This window comes from Opisthocomus hoazin, chromosome 7, assembly GCF_030867145.1.
Source record: "Opisthocomus hoazin isolate bOpiHoa1 chromosome 7, bOpiHoa1.hap1, whole genome shotgun sequence".
NCBI classification, from domain to species: Eukaryota; Metazoa; Chordata; class Aves; order Opisthocomiformes; family Opisthocomidae; genus Opisthocomus; species Opisthocomus hoazin.
Window position 1 is genome coordinate 16,113,134 of NC_134420.1, and position 14,644 is coordinate 16,127,777.

General features: G+C 50.4%; 1 protein-coding gene across 5 annotated transcripts in view; it reads right to left on the bottom strand.

The window, feature by feature from the left end:
- SLC25A22 (solute carrier family 25 member 22) overlaps positions 1–14,644 on the bottom strand; it is a 184,882-nt gene that overhangs the window by 35,883 nt on the left and 134,355 nt on the right. Inside the window, exons 1-3 of one of the 5 annotated variants that reach the window (XM_075425193.1) lie at positions 14,019–14,096; positions 12,227–12,372; positions 11,674–12,090 (exon numbers count right to left, since the gene is read on the bottom strand). The exons of 2 other annotated variants lie outside the window; for them this stretch is intronic. The gene's annotated coding sequence lies outside the window, so the exon portion shown is untranslated. Of the gene's footprint in view, positions 1–11,539; positions 11,641–11,673; positions 12,091–12,226; positions 12,373–14,018; positions 14,097–14,644 lie in introns of those variants that run through there. 2 more of the 5 variants (XM_075425194.1, XM_075425195.1) reach the window with 2 other exon arrangements.

Genomic DNA, 14,644 nt, shown 5'->3' on the forward strand with positions numbered 1-14,644 from the left:
AGACAGGATTTCCAACCACAGCTGGCAGTCTGAGGAACATCCTGCTCCCATGACAACTTTCCAGCTTAGAAAAAAACAATCCATGAACAAAAATAGTCCAGCATCTTAGCAGAGGCACTTGCCCAGCACATTCTTTACCCATCTGGACCAGTGTAGTTACCCATAACATTGCGACAGGAGAGGAGTCACAACAGGGCCACGGTGGAAGTGTCACAGGGTGCAGTGTCCTGCAAGACCCTGGGACTACAGCAATGTCCTATATTCTGATACTGCATGCACAGTGTTGCAACTATCCTCTCCCCCAGGAATTTATTTGAGACTACAGGAAATTCAGAGACCTCACTTACCTTCTTCACGTAACAGCAGTCAAGAAGACAAAACAGAGACAGCAGAGACCGGCCTTGGAAACACAGCCATGTCCACCAGTTTCCAAGGGGGAGAGGGCTCAGCACTCAAGAGCTTCTTTTGAGCTGGTCCAACCAAGTCTCCATCTCAGGGACAAAACTCCCACCATGTGCTGAAGGCACACTCTCTCTCTTCAGATTTGCCTGCTGGCCTCAGTCATCAGGGCCACCTCAGTGCAAAGCAGAAGAGTTACCGAAGATACCAGACACTTCACTGCACCTAGCTACAGGCCCTCTGTCTGCTTGGCCTTGGGCACACTGGGAAAAGTGTTGACTGACTACCTGCTGACTCCAAAGCAAGGATCAACTGCAAAGCAAGGATCAGAGTGACTGGAGCAGCAGGTATTGCTGGAAAGGCAACCGACAAAAGAGCAGGGAAAGAGGTGGGGAGCCTCCTGCCTCAGGGCAGCAGGAGCAGAAAGAACACATTTGGGTTTCCCACGCCCTCCTCTCTGGGCTCTCCAACCCACTGGAATAGACAGGCTGCCCCCCGACTCCCAGTACAGCATCACACAACTGTCCCTGCTTTGCTGAGAAATCTTAAGCAGTAAGTCAAGACAACAAGCATCTTCCGTTGCCCCTGTGAGAGCTAAGGCTTGGAGAAAGGCCTCCAAAAGGCACTGTGAGCAGCCAGAGAAGTACCTTCCTGACCTGCAGAGCTTCTTCAGGCCAAACAACCAGCAACTTGCTTAGATTAGTGCAGAAGCTGTTTGCCCTATTGCTTAACAGGGGGAGTCCCATGGAGGCCTCTCCCTGCACCAACATAATCTCTCTCCTAGATGAGCCTCTTACCCTTCAGCTCTACTCCAGGACAGCTCAGGAAACAGAGTCCAGCTCATAGGTCCTAACACCAGATCACACTCCAGTTACCAGAGCACATTACACTTTGGCCGGGCAGAAAGGTTTGCAAAGGGCAACTGCTCAATGCCAAGTCATCTGCATTCAAGCCAGACAGGAAGACTTGAGGAGCAGCCCTGTGCCGATCTAGAACAAATGCCAGATACGCCCTTTGACTTTGCATGTCTTGGGAAACTGCCCCAGACTGAGAGCCGGCAAGTTGACACTCATCTTGAAGCTGGGTTTGGGTATCAGCACTGCAGCACACCAAGAGGCCCCAACGCAGATCTGGCACCTGTTATATTTGCGGCTGCATAGACTTTCAGTCAAGGATGGTTCCCGTCCTGGAGGTTTTGCAGCTGAGCTGCAAGACAGGATCAGTGAGGACAGCCATCAGAAGGTGAAGTGACTCACCCCGAGCTCACACCGCAAGTCTTGCTGTCCAAGACATCAGGACTGCCAAGCTGAAGGAACCAGAGGCAAGGTTTCATCAGGACAAATGAGCTTGCAATCATCTCACTGAGAACACATAGCAAGAGGACCAAGAGGCGTAGGAGCCAGAGGGCCAAGAACTCTTTCCATGCGTCTCATCATAAAATCTTCAGTGATGTGGTGGTATGAGGTCAGAGCACAGCCACAGCAGAAATTGAGGCCCAGTGTTCTGCTTGAAAATAGTGGCAGGCTCCAGCCTTTGGCCTGTAGGAACCTGTAAGTCCATGCCCCAATTCAAAGAAATCTGTAAAAAGTAGCTACAAAACTACTAATCCTATGTATAGTTCATTGTGTTTGCATATGTGGCAACTTCTAGAGAAAATGATTATTTATATTAAGTTTATAATGGCCTATGTTATTTTTCAGCCGAAGAGCCAACAGTGGAAACACAAGCTAACCGACAGATAGTAAAATTGCCCACACACGATCATGCTGGTGTACAAGCAAGTTTACAGCTTGGACATCTTTTGATGACATAAGTGTGTGCTTGTTGCCAGTGACACCCCTTTCCAAATGCCACTTGAGAAATCATGTAGTCACACACTGAATTTGTGTGATTCTAACTATTTTTAAACTCGCTTTCCTCTGGATCAGTTCTCCATACCAGTTTTTATGAAATTACAGCTTCAGAGACATGCAGCATTAGGTTGGAGATTGAGGACAGCTTCACTGAGAAGCAGGAATCTGGCAGATGGGAGACAGAGCTGGGAAAGCAAACAAGAATTTATATACAGCATTTCTTCTTCAGTAATCTGTGGTGGTCAAGAAAAGGCAGAGCCAACTGACAGTGACAGACAGACCAACTCTTTAATCTGGAAGGACTTACCACTGAGAAACTAAACGGTGCAAAATCCCTTGGGTGCTCTGCAAGAGACTGGCAGAGTAGAAAAAAGTTCCCCCCTCCCAATTTAAAATAATCACCACGTACAAAGCAGTAATTAAAAACAACCAACCAAGAAGTCCAAGGGAAAGTGAGGGCTGGATTCTGGCTCTCTCCGTAGGAATGAGGCAGAGTGCTGAGCTGATGGCCTGGGCTTGAAAGGGACCATTCATTCCCCATCACCAACAAAACCAGGTCTCCTAGCTCTCAGCGGACAAGCCTCTGAAAGCAAGGGGTGTCAGTGGCCCTGCTAAGATGAATAAGCATCTTTTTGGGCCAAACTGCAGCAGTACCTCATCAGAGCAACACCCAGACACTCACAGAGCTGTTCCTGTTGGATGCCTTGAAGTGCATCCTCCTGGGACAGTACCGGCTCGCTGCAGCCAAAACCCCAGGCTGCAGATGGGCAGGACCGACAGCGCAAGTCAGTGCTGTGCCTGCTGCAGACCTGCTGAGAGCTGCCGGTCCTACCTCGGGGCTAGCACGGGGTGCGCAGGAGGGACACAATGCATTTCAAGGCCTCCAGGACCCTGATGATGGCCCACAAGTCGGAGAGCTTGGCGGCAGCCACATCAAGGACCAATTTTTACAGATGACCATGACCTTCATGTCACAAGATGAGTATGTTTTTTCTCAGAACACTGCATGCAGCCCTAGAAAAGGCTTTTTCTCCTTGAAAGAGGGGGAAAATACAAACTCTTCTTTTGAGAAGAAAGAAAAACAACCCACAAATCCAAGTTTTTTTCCCCTACATTGTGTTCCTTCAGGCAGATATTGAACAAGACGTGCACCAGAAATAGCCCCAACTTCAGCTGCTCCAGGGCTAGAAATTCAGCTCTATCCCTTCCAGTCCAGCAGCCAGGCACGGGGCCTGCTGAGCCGGCTCTGACACATGGCTGCTCCCACGGCATAGAGCGAAGGAAGACCAATGAAGCCATTGGGTTAAACTCTACTATGGCAAAGCTGCTCCTTCCTTCTCCAAACTCATCCAAGCCAGGGAACAGACAGAGAGAAGAAAGAGGGGGGAAAAAAAAAATTGTCACTGGCTAAAAAACTTGGCCTAGAAAACACCCCCTGTCTCAGTGTGTGCCAAACAGCTCACAGCTCTGAGCCAGGGGGCTGCTCTGATCCTGCACAGAAAGCCTCCTAACCACCAAGCCAAGCAGTGTCCCTTCCTGCCCCTGAAACAGAGAAAAGAAAAAAAAGAGGAAAAAAAAAAAATTGAAAAAAATTACGATCTCCGGCCAGGACCTGAGGTACCTCAGCAACCGTTTCTCTTCCTGCAGACTTTTTCATTTTTTATTTTTTTTTTTCCTTGCAATGCACACATTAGGAGCTGTACATAGTACCTCTGTACCACCAGTACAACTTACACCACTGCAGCTCCTCACCCCACCAACCACTCACAGTGCCTTCATCCAAGCATTGGGCTGTCCTGGGAACAGGCCTTAAGGAAGGAGAAATAAATCTATCTGCTCCAACCTGCCGCAGACAGACTTGTGTGCATCCCGTGTCACTCCACAGAGATCTCGCAGAGACTTTTAGTTTCCTACTCTGCCTCCCAAGAGGACCAGGTCCTCAGCAGATGCAAGCCAGAAGAGCTCATCCTCTCTGCTGGAGCCTGGGGACTTGGTCCCCTGCCAGCTGCAGTGAGCGGGCACATTATTACAAGCGCATACACACTTCTGTCCAGTTTCATGGGGTTTACTTGTCCATCTGCCTGTAACAGCCTCATCTTCTCAACGATGCTCCTGCACGAGCTCATGATGACCAGGAACAGTTAGGCCTTGACAGCCCAAGCTTACTTGGCAAGGTGTAGAAAGAGCAAATGAGAAAAGTAAAAAGAGAGAGGGGGAGCAGGCGGGATACCTTCATCTCACCCCAAGAGCTGCTTGCAGAAAACCTGACCAAAACTGTGCAAGCTTTCCAGCACCACTCTTCCTGCTCCTCCTTCCAGCTCATGCCCACCACAAAGAGCATGACCTGTCATTATTGCAGGAAGGAGAAGAAGAGAAGAAATGCAGGAAGCCTCCTTTGCATACATCAATGATCTTGGCTGAAAAGAGCCCCCAAAATGCTTCACTCACTAGCTTTAGAAGCAGTGCAGGACCTTACTATCCCACATGCAGGAATACAGGAACAGATACGCACCACCGTCCTGGACTTCCAGGCTGCGTCATTCCAGGTGAAACTGGCATTCACCCCCATCACCTGCATCTTCTGAAAAAACAAACAAACAAAAAACCCCCAAAAACCCCAAACCTGGTAGCAAGCACCCTGGTAGTGACCCACAGGATCTACCTGAGCTCTATATGTGGCAAGACCCAGACCAGCAAAGGCGACTGAGGACCACAGCAGTGCAGAAAATGAAACTGCTTGCAACTATTTTTTGTCCCTTCACGAGAACCTTGCCCTTTTGCAGTCTCAGTTACGAGCAGCGCCAGAACACACCAGCCACTTCCTCTGCACCAGGATTCACTGAAGGGAAACAGGGTAGACAACAAAGCAAAATTACTATCAGTACCTAGTTCATAAACTGATTGGTGCAGAGTTCAACAGCAGTTTGCTAAATTTTAATTCTGTATGTTTCTGCCTCTCAGTCTGTGTCACATCATGCTGATTCATTCTATAGATCCTTTTCTACAGACAGCATAAAGCATAGGAAATATCCAGCGCTGACTGTTTAGTAAACCTGCACTAAATACTTCCTTCCGTCTACTGCGCCTGCTGCTAATTCCCTTCACAGCTCTGCTCATTAATGAAAATACAACTCAATAAAAGAGAACCGCACACATATACACCTTGCCCACATTCCCTCCATACTGGCTGATTCTGAGTCACCACCAGCGATTAACTGTTGCCAGGCACTGAGGAGGACACGGTTATTAAATTAATAGGGGCTGCTTAACCTGGCTACAAATATACATGAGTTCTTTGTGCCTTAGTGAGCTAATAAGGCGTGTGCTAATTACATTAATTCAAACAAGCCCAGCGTGCCCTGAGGGCAAAAGGAGAGAAGGACGTAGCAAACCCAGGCTCTTTCATAATAGCTGTGCGAGAGAGTAAAGTACTTGCCTTGACACGGCTTTCCGAGGAGAAGAATAGGAGCGCTCCGGCTCGCACCCTGTGGCTCACTCAGCCCAGCTGCCTGGTTAATGCGAAAAAAGCCTTGCTCATTCCCCCAGCCCTTGGTGCAACGATAGACACAGGATCCCCTCTCCAAAGGGACAGCCAGCTTGTCCCTTCCTGCCTCCGCGGCGCAGAGCACATCGTGAGCCTCGGGATGCCACCCTGCTGCTTTGGGACCCTGCAGGCAGCCCCTTTCCCACCAGGACCACTTGGCACTGGCAACCTCTGGCCATGGAGCAGCATGGGGGCTGCAGGTCCCCCAGCAACCTGCCACACGTCGTTCCTCACGTGGACCTGTCTCCTCCACGTCCCCAAAGCCAGCAGTGGACAGCTTGGCCGGACAGGCAGCACGTGGAAGCTGCAGTGTGAGCTCCACCAAGTTAAGCAGTCTCAACCGGCTCCCAAAACCTATCTGGCAACAGGGGCAGGCAGGCAAGACCATGTGCACCCTCCATGTCAAAACAGGAACAGAGCCCTCAGAAACGGGAAGGGGAAGGGACAGACTGTGGCAGGGAGAAGCAAAAGGACAGCAGGAAAGAGAGACGACGCACAATCCCAGCAAGGTTCAGATATGCTGAGAGAGGACCTCCCATCTCTGCAGCCTAAGGGTAACCAGATCCCTCACCTCTGCCAGCCTTGAGAGGAGCCTTCCTCGGCATCAGCTGTGCTCACGCTAAATGTGTCTGCTAAGCACTGCCACCACCTCCACACATGCAAGGGAGGGAGAGGAAGAGGAAGTCGGTCATATTTCCTTGCATCTCCAAGGACACGTGCTCACTGAGTGCTTTCTGAAGCACACACTTATTCTGTGAAACTAGGGGACTGTGCCAGAGCACAGCAAAGGCATGGGGTTTTCTTACCCTCTGTTCCCACTTCTTGCTATACCGTGTGCATCCGGCGGTACACAGGGCCATCCCAGGGAGGCATGAAAAGCAAGCACCTTTTTCTGGCAGCAAGGGTTATGTCATGTGAATTGCAGGGCGTTTTAAAGACATGATGCTGACTCTTCTCCTCAAAGACAGAATCTACAGGCAGGCACCAGGCAAGACCCAGGGCTGCGTAAGTGTAGTACACCGCAGTTTGTCCTGCACAGAGAGGCATTGGTACAGGCTCAATGCAGCCTTGACAGTGGGTTAGCAGAGAAGATGCAAATAGTTTCATGAAGGAAACCCTACCAGGGATTTTTAGCCCCCAGAAAGTGCATCTCTCTTAAGCCATGTGATTCTGTTTCCCAGAGGCTGTGGTTGCTCAAACACTAGTCCAGCATAACTTCAGGCTACTGCCAAAAAAGACGGAGCTCTTCCTTCCCCCAGCAACTAGAGGAACTCATTTCAGACCAGGCCTGTTCCCAGGTCAGTGCATAGCTGTGAACACACAAATGCTTGTGCTGGCACAAAAAGAGAGATGCAGGAGTGAGAAGCAGGGCTGCCACTCTCAGCAGGAGCCTGCAACCTGACTGCTGTGAGGACTGGAAAAAAAAAAAAACACACCCAGTAAACAACAATAAAATCGAACAAGAATCCCTCAAAGAAAGCCTGGGAGATACGGGCTTCTGGGCTCTGAATAAAATTATTTACAAGACCTAGAAATCCAGAGCCCTGTGGGATTATACGTCTACTGATAGCTGTAGAGTCCCAAAGAGGGACTGCATGAACCTGGCTGGAACAACCTAGGCATCCAGCAAACCCCACGCTCTGCCCCTGCCGCAAAGCCACAGTGGCCTGAGAGCACCAGCCGCCAATGTGGGGGCCAACGCTAAAATATCGTAGGTCAATGAAACAAGACCCCAGGGTCTGAAAGGCTGTAAACCCTCCTGTGTCACCCTCTGGAGTGATGAGCTGGGCTTCACCTAAGGCAAGGCGACAGAGAAGCATCAAGCAGGAGCCACCACATAAGAGTGCAAACACTGGCTGCAAGCTCAGCTGCTAGCTAGAGCCAAGACTGTAAGTGTTTTGGGTGCCTTTTGTACAAAAGGCCAGACATGGAGAGTACACAGGGTAACAAAACGACACCTCCCAGCCTCCCAAACACTTTGCAACAGCAGGTAGAGACCTTTCCAAGGAACGAAGCTTATCTCATTACTTCCCACCGCTGAAGGCGGAATTTGACTAATGCTCCCAGTACACTAGAAGAAATGCTAGTTAAATGCCATGTTAATCAATATTTCTTGCCTCTCAGCCACAGGAATGGTGATAAAGGACACTGCTGCTGCCAGTCCCTTTGCTGTGGCGGTACATGACCATACCCGCTCTGCTCCTGCATTTCTCTCCTCCCACCTCAGCTGTTTGCTTAAGCGAAAGCTGTTCAGATCACAGCAAATTGGTTTCTTGCTAAACATGTATCAGTGGTCCCACACAGGTCATGTTGCTCCTAAAAAGGTTAGCAGCTCCTCCAGGGAAACCCGTACACACTCTGCGACAAGGAAAGGAATTGTCACAGGCACTGCAACCCCTGCCAGATGGCTGAGGAGTCTGTGGCATAATCCATCCACCAGCCCCCTGCTCACCCAGAGCGCCATGAATCAGTAGTCTGCAAGGCATTTCCTGCAGGAAGACAATATATTTAGGAGGCCACAGGCAAACGAAAACACATGCAGTCCTGCTCACCTAAACAGAGCAGAAGACGGATAACACAAGAAGCATCTGACACTGTCTCGCAGAACATCCCTGTCTCTAAATCGCAGAGACATGGATTTGATGGATGGACCACTTGGTGGATAAGGAATTGGCTGGATGGTCGCACTCAATGAGTTGCGGTCAATGGCTTGATGTCCAAGTGGAGACCAGTGACCAGTGGCATTCCTCAGGGGTCAGTACTGTGATTGGCGCTGTTTAACATCTTTGTTGGTGACATGGACAGTGGGATTGAGTGCACTCTCAACAGGTTTGCCAGTGACACCAAGCTGGGTGGTGTGGTCAACATGCTGCAGGGAAGGGATGCCATCCAGAGGGACCTTGACAGGCTTGAGAGGTGGGCCTGTGTGAACCTCATGAAGTTCAATGAGGCCAAGTGCAAGGTCCTGCACATGTGTGGGGGCAATCCCAAGCACAAATACAGGCTGGGTGGAGAACGGATTGAGAGAAGCCCTGCCGAGAAGGACTTGAGTGTATTGGTGAACAAGAAGCTCAACATGACCTGGCAATGTGCACTTGCAGCCCAGAAAGCCAGCTGGACTGCATCAAAAGCAGCGTGGCCAGCAGGCTCAGGGAGGTGATTCTGCCCCTCTGCTCCGCTCTGGTGAGACCCCACCTGGAGTCCTGAGTCCAGGTCTGGAGCCCTCAGCACAGGGAAGACGTGGAGCTGTTGGAGTGAGTCCAGAGGAGGGCCACAAAAATGATCAGAGGGATGGAACACCTCTCCTATGAGGAAAGGCTGAGAGAGTTGGGGCTGTTCAGTGTGGAGAAGAGGAGGCTGCAGGCAGACCTTACAGCAGCCTTCCAGTACCTGAAGGGAGCCTACAAGAAAGCTGAAGAGGGACTTTTTACAAGGGCATGTAGGGATAGGACAAGGGGTAATGGCTTTACACGGAAATAGGGGATATTTACATACAATATAAGGAAGAAAGTCTTTACTATGAGGGTGGTGAGGTATTGGCACAGGTTGCCCAGAGATATCACGGCTGCCCCCCGCCTGGCAGTGTTCAAGGCCAGGTTGGACGGGGCTTTGAGCAACCTGGTCTAGTGGAAGGTGTCCCTGCCCACAGCAGGGCGGTTGAAACTAGATGATCTTTAAGGTCCCTTCCAACCCTTACCATTCTATGATTCTATGAAGAATGGAAAAAGAGCAAGAGGAAAAAAGTGAAAAGAAGCAGAACTTGGAAAGTCATTCTCTGGACATTAAATGTGTTATCTAGCTACTCCACACGCAGTGCAATGCTGCTATCTGCCAGATGTAGCCACAGGAATTTTCCTGACACGTTAACCATCCTCAGTGAAGCAATTCATCTTGCATTGCTTAAGAACTAGACCTGTTTTCATAAAGTTTACAAAAAAAAAAAAAACACCACAAAAAAAAACCCCACACCCCTGAAGCACACCTCACAGTTTAACCAGTAGCCAACACTGCCTTGCCAAAGAGTGCATGGCAGGAATGGCAAATAGCATTAGACAACAAATTGTCGTGCCAGTGAGCAGTGTAACAGGCATGCTGTGTTGGAAGACTAACAATGGTTTGGCTATGCAGGAACCAGACACACCGCTCTGCTCCAGAGGTCCTCAGACAAGGACTTCCTGGCTCCAATCCACAATCCCCATCAGAGCCAGCCGGCTACTGAAAACCGACCTGCCCCACAGCAGAGCCCACACAAGAGGTGGCACAGCACTCTCCTGCTGCCATGGCTGGTGTCAGGACCCCAGGTCTGGTACCAGCTGGGGAAACCACATTCTCCCTTCCTCTGCAAGAGCAGTGTATTGGGCTTGCGTGGCAAGGTCTTGGCAGCACAGTGGCTACAAGTGTGGGTTCTGCGAGAAGCTGCTACAAGCTTCTCCTACGCTCGACAGAGCCAATGCCAGCCAACTCCAAGATGGACCCGCTGCTGGCCAAGGCTGAGCCCATCAGCAACAGTGGTCATGCCTCTGGGATAACATAGTTCAGAAGGGGGGAAAAAAACCAAGCAACCGCAGCTAAAGCGAGGAGTGAGAATGTGAGAGAGAAACAACTCTGCAGACACCAAGGTTAGTGAAGAGGAGGTGGAGGAGGTGCTCCAGATGCCAGAGCAGAGAGTTTTCCCCTGCAGCCTGTGATGAAGACCATGGTGGGCCAGGCTGTCCCCCTGCAGCCCATGGAGGTCCACGGTAGAGCAGATCTCCACCTGCAGCCCACGGAGAACTCCACACCGGAGCAGGTGGATGCACCCGAAGGAGGCTGTGACCCTGTAGGAAGCCCATGCTGGAGCTGGCTCCTGTCAGGACCTGTGGACCCGTGGAGAGAGCCCATGCCAGAGCAGGTTTGCTAGCAGGACTTGTGACCCCATGGGAGGGACCCATGCTGGAGCAGATCGTGAAGAGCTGCAGCCTGTGGGAAGGAATCACATTGGAGAAGTTTATGGAGAACTGTCTCCCATGAGAGGAACCTTCACGCTGGAGCAGGGGAAGTGTGAGGAGTCCTCCCCCTGAGGAGGAAGGAGCGGCAGAGACAATGTGTGATGAACTGACCATCACCCCCATTCCCCATCCCCCTGCGCCGCTTGGGGGGAGGAGGGAGAGAAAATCATAAGTTGAGCCCGACAAGCAGGGATGGGTGGGGGGAAGGTGTTTTGAGATTTGGTTTTATTTCTCATTACCCTACTCTGATTTGATAGGTAATAAATTAAGCTAATTTTCCCAAGCCGAGCCTAATTTGCCCATGATGGTAACTGGTCAATGTTCTCTCCCTGTCCTTATCTTGGCCCATGAGCTTTTCATTATATTTTCTCTCCCCTGTCCCACTGAGGCGGGGAGCAATGGAGAGGCTTGGGTGGGCACCTAGTGTCCAGCCAGGGTCAACCCACCACAAGCAGTAAGCTCATCAGGGGAGAGGGGAGGTTGGCCACAGCAGCCAGCTCTGCCAGAGTTCATCAGTGTCCCTCACAATGACATGTAAACCCTCTCCCACCCCCTGTCCTTTCAGGCTACCAGCAAGTCTGTCAACCCACATCTATGCACAGATGTGTCCCAACAGCACACACCCCTTGCCACAGCTGGATGTTTGCTTCCAGCACTAGACCACCTGAATTTGCACTGCCACAAGTCCAGGTAACTGTGCCAGCACAAGAGACAACCCAGTGTCAGATCACGCCGCGGCCTTCCCGCAATCTCACCCGCACGCCAAGCCACGTCCCACGAGCCGCACGGTAGCCCCGCAGCCTCTCCCCCACGAGCTGAGCCCACGCCTCTGCAGACTGGCCACGGCCCACCTCCTCCAGAACAGCCCAGCAAGCAGCCACAGTCGAACCTTGCCGCAGGAGAAGCAGGAGCTCGCTGTGCGCCAGGGACCTGGCAGAGCCGCAGAGACCGAGCCAGCAGTGCACAGATACCTCCCGAGCTCACAGAGGCTGCAGGAACAGCCTGCTCAGCCTCTCCCGGAGCGTGCTGGCAGGCGGCATGCCGTGCTCGGCACGCGCCCACACACCGCTCGGCAGCGGCCTGGCATTTCTTCCCCCCTTTCCAAAGCCAAATTCAGACCATCTGTTGAAGTATTTCTGCAAATCATCCCTCTTTCAGGAAGGGCCGGGGGCTGAGTTTAGTTGTTTATATAGTGTCTGGCATTTCTGTAGCGCTTATCGCTTCAGTATCCAAGCTATTTCCTTCAAGCTCTCCATTGGTTTTGAAGAACTAGAGCGGGGCACCAACAAATCTTCATTGTAAGTTTCTGCAAAAAAAAAAAAAGGGGGCATCAAAAAGACAACAGCTGCTCAGGTCATGCACAGATTTAGCAAGCAGGACAGTTCAGGGGAAGGGGATCAGGCCAACACAGTGCGTTTTATGTCCACTAAATGATCCACTACCTTTAGAAAAGAGCCTTCATAAACAACAGCTGCTCCCAAAGGATGAGATGAACCAACAAGCGCTCCTGTTGCCTTACAGAGAAGAGCTCAGCTTACCCAGGGCATGGAAAGGGTGCTACCCCCATCCTTGAGAAAGCCAACAAAAACTGAAAAAGAAAAATGAAGCACCCAGAAGGAGAGATCATTTACTACATCAGATCATACCTTCTGCAACAGACGCCATTGTTATCACATAGACGTGGCAAAACCCTGGAAGTGCTGCTGTCTCTATTTGATGTAGGAGACAGGGTCAGAGACAGACATTTTACTGCTTATCCAAGGCCGTGCTCTGAATCTGTGGCAAAGGAGAGATCAGTACCCAAATTCACAGTCAGCCCCTGACACATCCTGTCCCTAAAACATTCTTCCTTCTTTTTTCTTTTTTTATAACTCCCTAACTATCAAAATTTAGCAAAGAGCACAGCACTGAACGGGGCACCAAACAAGCTCCCAGTCTGCAGGTGGCCTTGGAGAAGGTGTTTCCATCCCACCCTATCCAGTAGGCACAGGGAACTGCCCTAGTCTCATCTGCCAAGGTGCGCAGGCAGCACAACCATTAAAGGCAGTAAGGGGACAGACATCGCAGTGACAAGGACACAGTACTCAGCAGCAACAGAAATGACAGATGTGCTGGTCCAGACTAAGCACACCACATGCTACCGCCTCCTTCCACACATTTATCCGTGCAAAGCCAGTGCTCGCTCTGGCTAGGAGCTTTAACATCACACAGCACAGCCCCATGCCAAAGCAAAAAGGATTCACTGGGAGCTGCGGCTGAATTCAGAAATGAAGGATCACACTACTGGACTGGCTTCTGGCTTGATCCAAACTAAAAGCTCACCTGCACAGTATCTCTCTCCTACCAAAATGACTTGCTGAAAATCCCTTATCTTTGTGCTCCAATTACAAATGAAAAGCACACACCTTCTCTCTTCCCAAAGGCCTCCTCCAAGACAGTCATTCAGCGCAGCAGCACCACTGTCCTGTATAAGAGAAGTTTTCCTTCTCCTTCCCTCTCCCCATTTTGTCCACAAAGCTCCTCATAGTTGGGACAGCCTTTAAATCAAGAGCATTAGCCCCAACCACACAGTCAAACTCCAGCCGGCGCAGGCACAGTCTTTTATGGGACTTAGTCATCTCCAGCTGCTCAAATTCATGCCATCCTAAGACACTCAGCTGGATCAAAATTGACCTCTCTCCTTCTGGCCTCTGGATAAATGCTGCAGAACCAGCAAAGAAAAAAATCCAGACAGCTCTCCTCATAAGCCACACAGCAGCATCAGCACCCAAAGGAAGGAGCCGGGCACAACGCAGTTTGACAAGGTGTAACCACCCACCCACAACAGCTACATCAAAACGACAACAAGAACCAGTTATAAAAAGGTTTAACAAAATAACTGTAAGACTGCATTCCTGTGAGCAGCTCACCACAGGCTGCATTAAATCAAGGTCAACAGAGACCCGACAAATTAAATAAACAACATCCCATCACATTTCTCCTGACACGGAACAAGTATTGCTGCCCAGGTGCCTTTCCCTTCCCCAAGCAAATAATCTCCATGCAGGCAGCCCTCCTAAGACAGTAAACATTCAAAGCTTTCATACATGTCGACATGTAAGAGGAAACTGTCAGACAGAAATCCAAACCACCCAGGGTGACAAGGTCTTGCAATTGAGTTTTTCTGGGGTTTTGCCGTGTTTCCTAAAGCTTTGGTACCCTCTGTTACTTTATCTTCACAACAGCTGGAACTACCTGGCAATGAACACTGCAAGGTCAAAGCAACACCCAGTTTTGCATTGGACAGCTCAATCCACCTCCTCCTTCCCGCTATCTTTGTGCTGGAAAGCAAACAGAAGAGAACAGGAAAAGATTATTTATCTGCTCTTAGGATTAGCTAGAGCAACACAGCATTAGCTCTAGCAACCTGCCGTGCTGTTAGCTGGATACGGCCACATGACGGTCCACACCCCAGCCAGGCACAGGCCAGAGGACTCAGCCTTGCAGCAGGAAGGCCTCGTCAAATCACGGCCCCAGGGAAGCTGAAAACACACTGTCCCATTAGACCTCAAGGCACCTCTTCAGCAGAGGAGAAGTAATGCTTGCTGTCACGTCCCGCTGTCTCACTGCAGACAGACAAGGCAACCAGCTCCAGCAAGGCTAGAGTCCATGCAGCCATTTATGACAAAAGCACAATGAAACATATGCAGTGTGTATGATATGTTTGAGAGTGAAAAATAAAAACAATGCACTGGCTCACACAGGCAGCATCTGTAGCTCATTTGCCATGATGAGTAATTAATAATTCCGACTCTTTTAACTTTCTGGGAGTGCAGATTTTCAGGTACTTCTAAGTAAGACCAAATGTGCAAACACGGGCA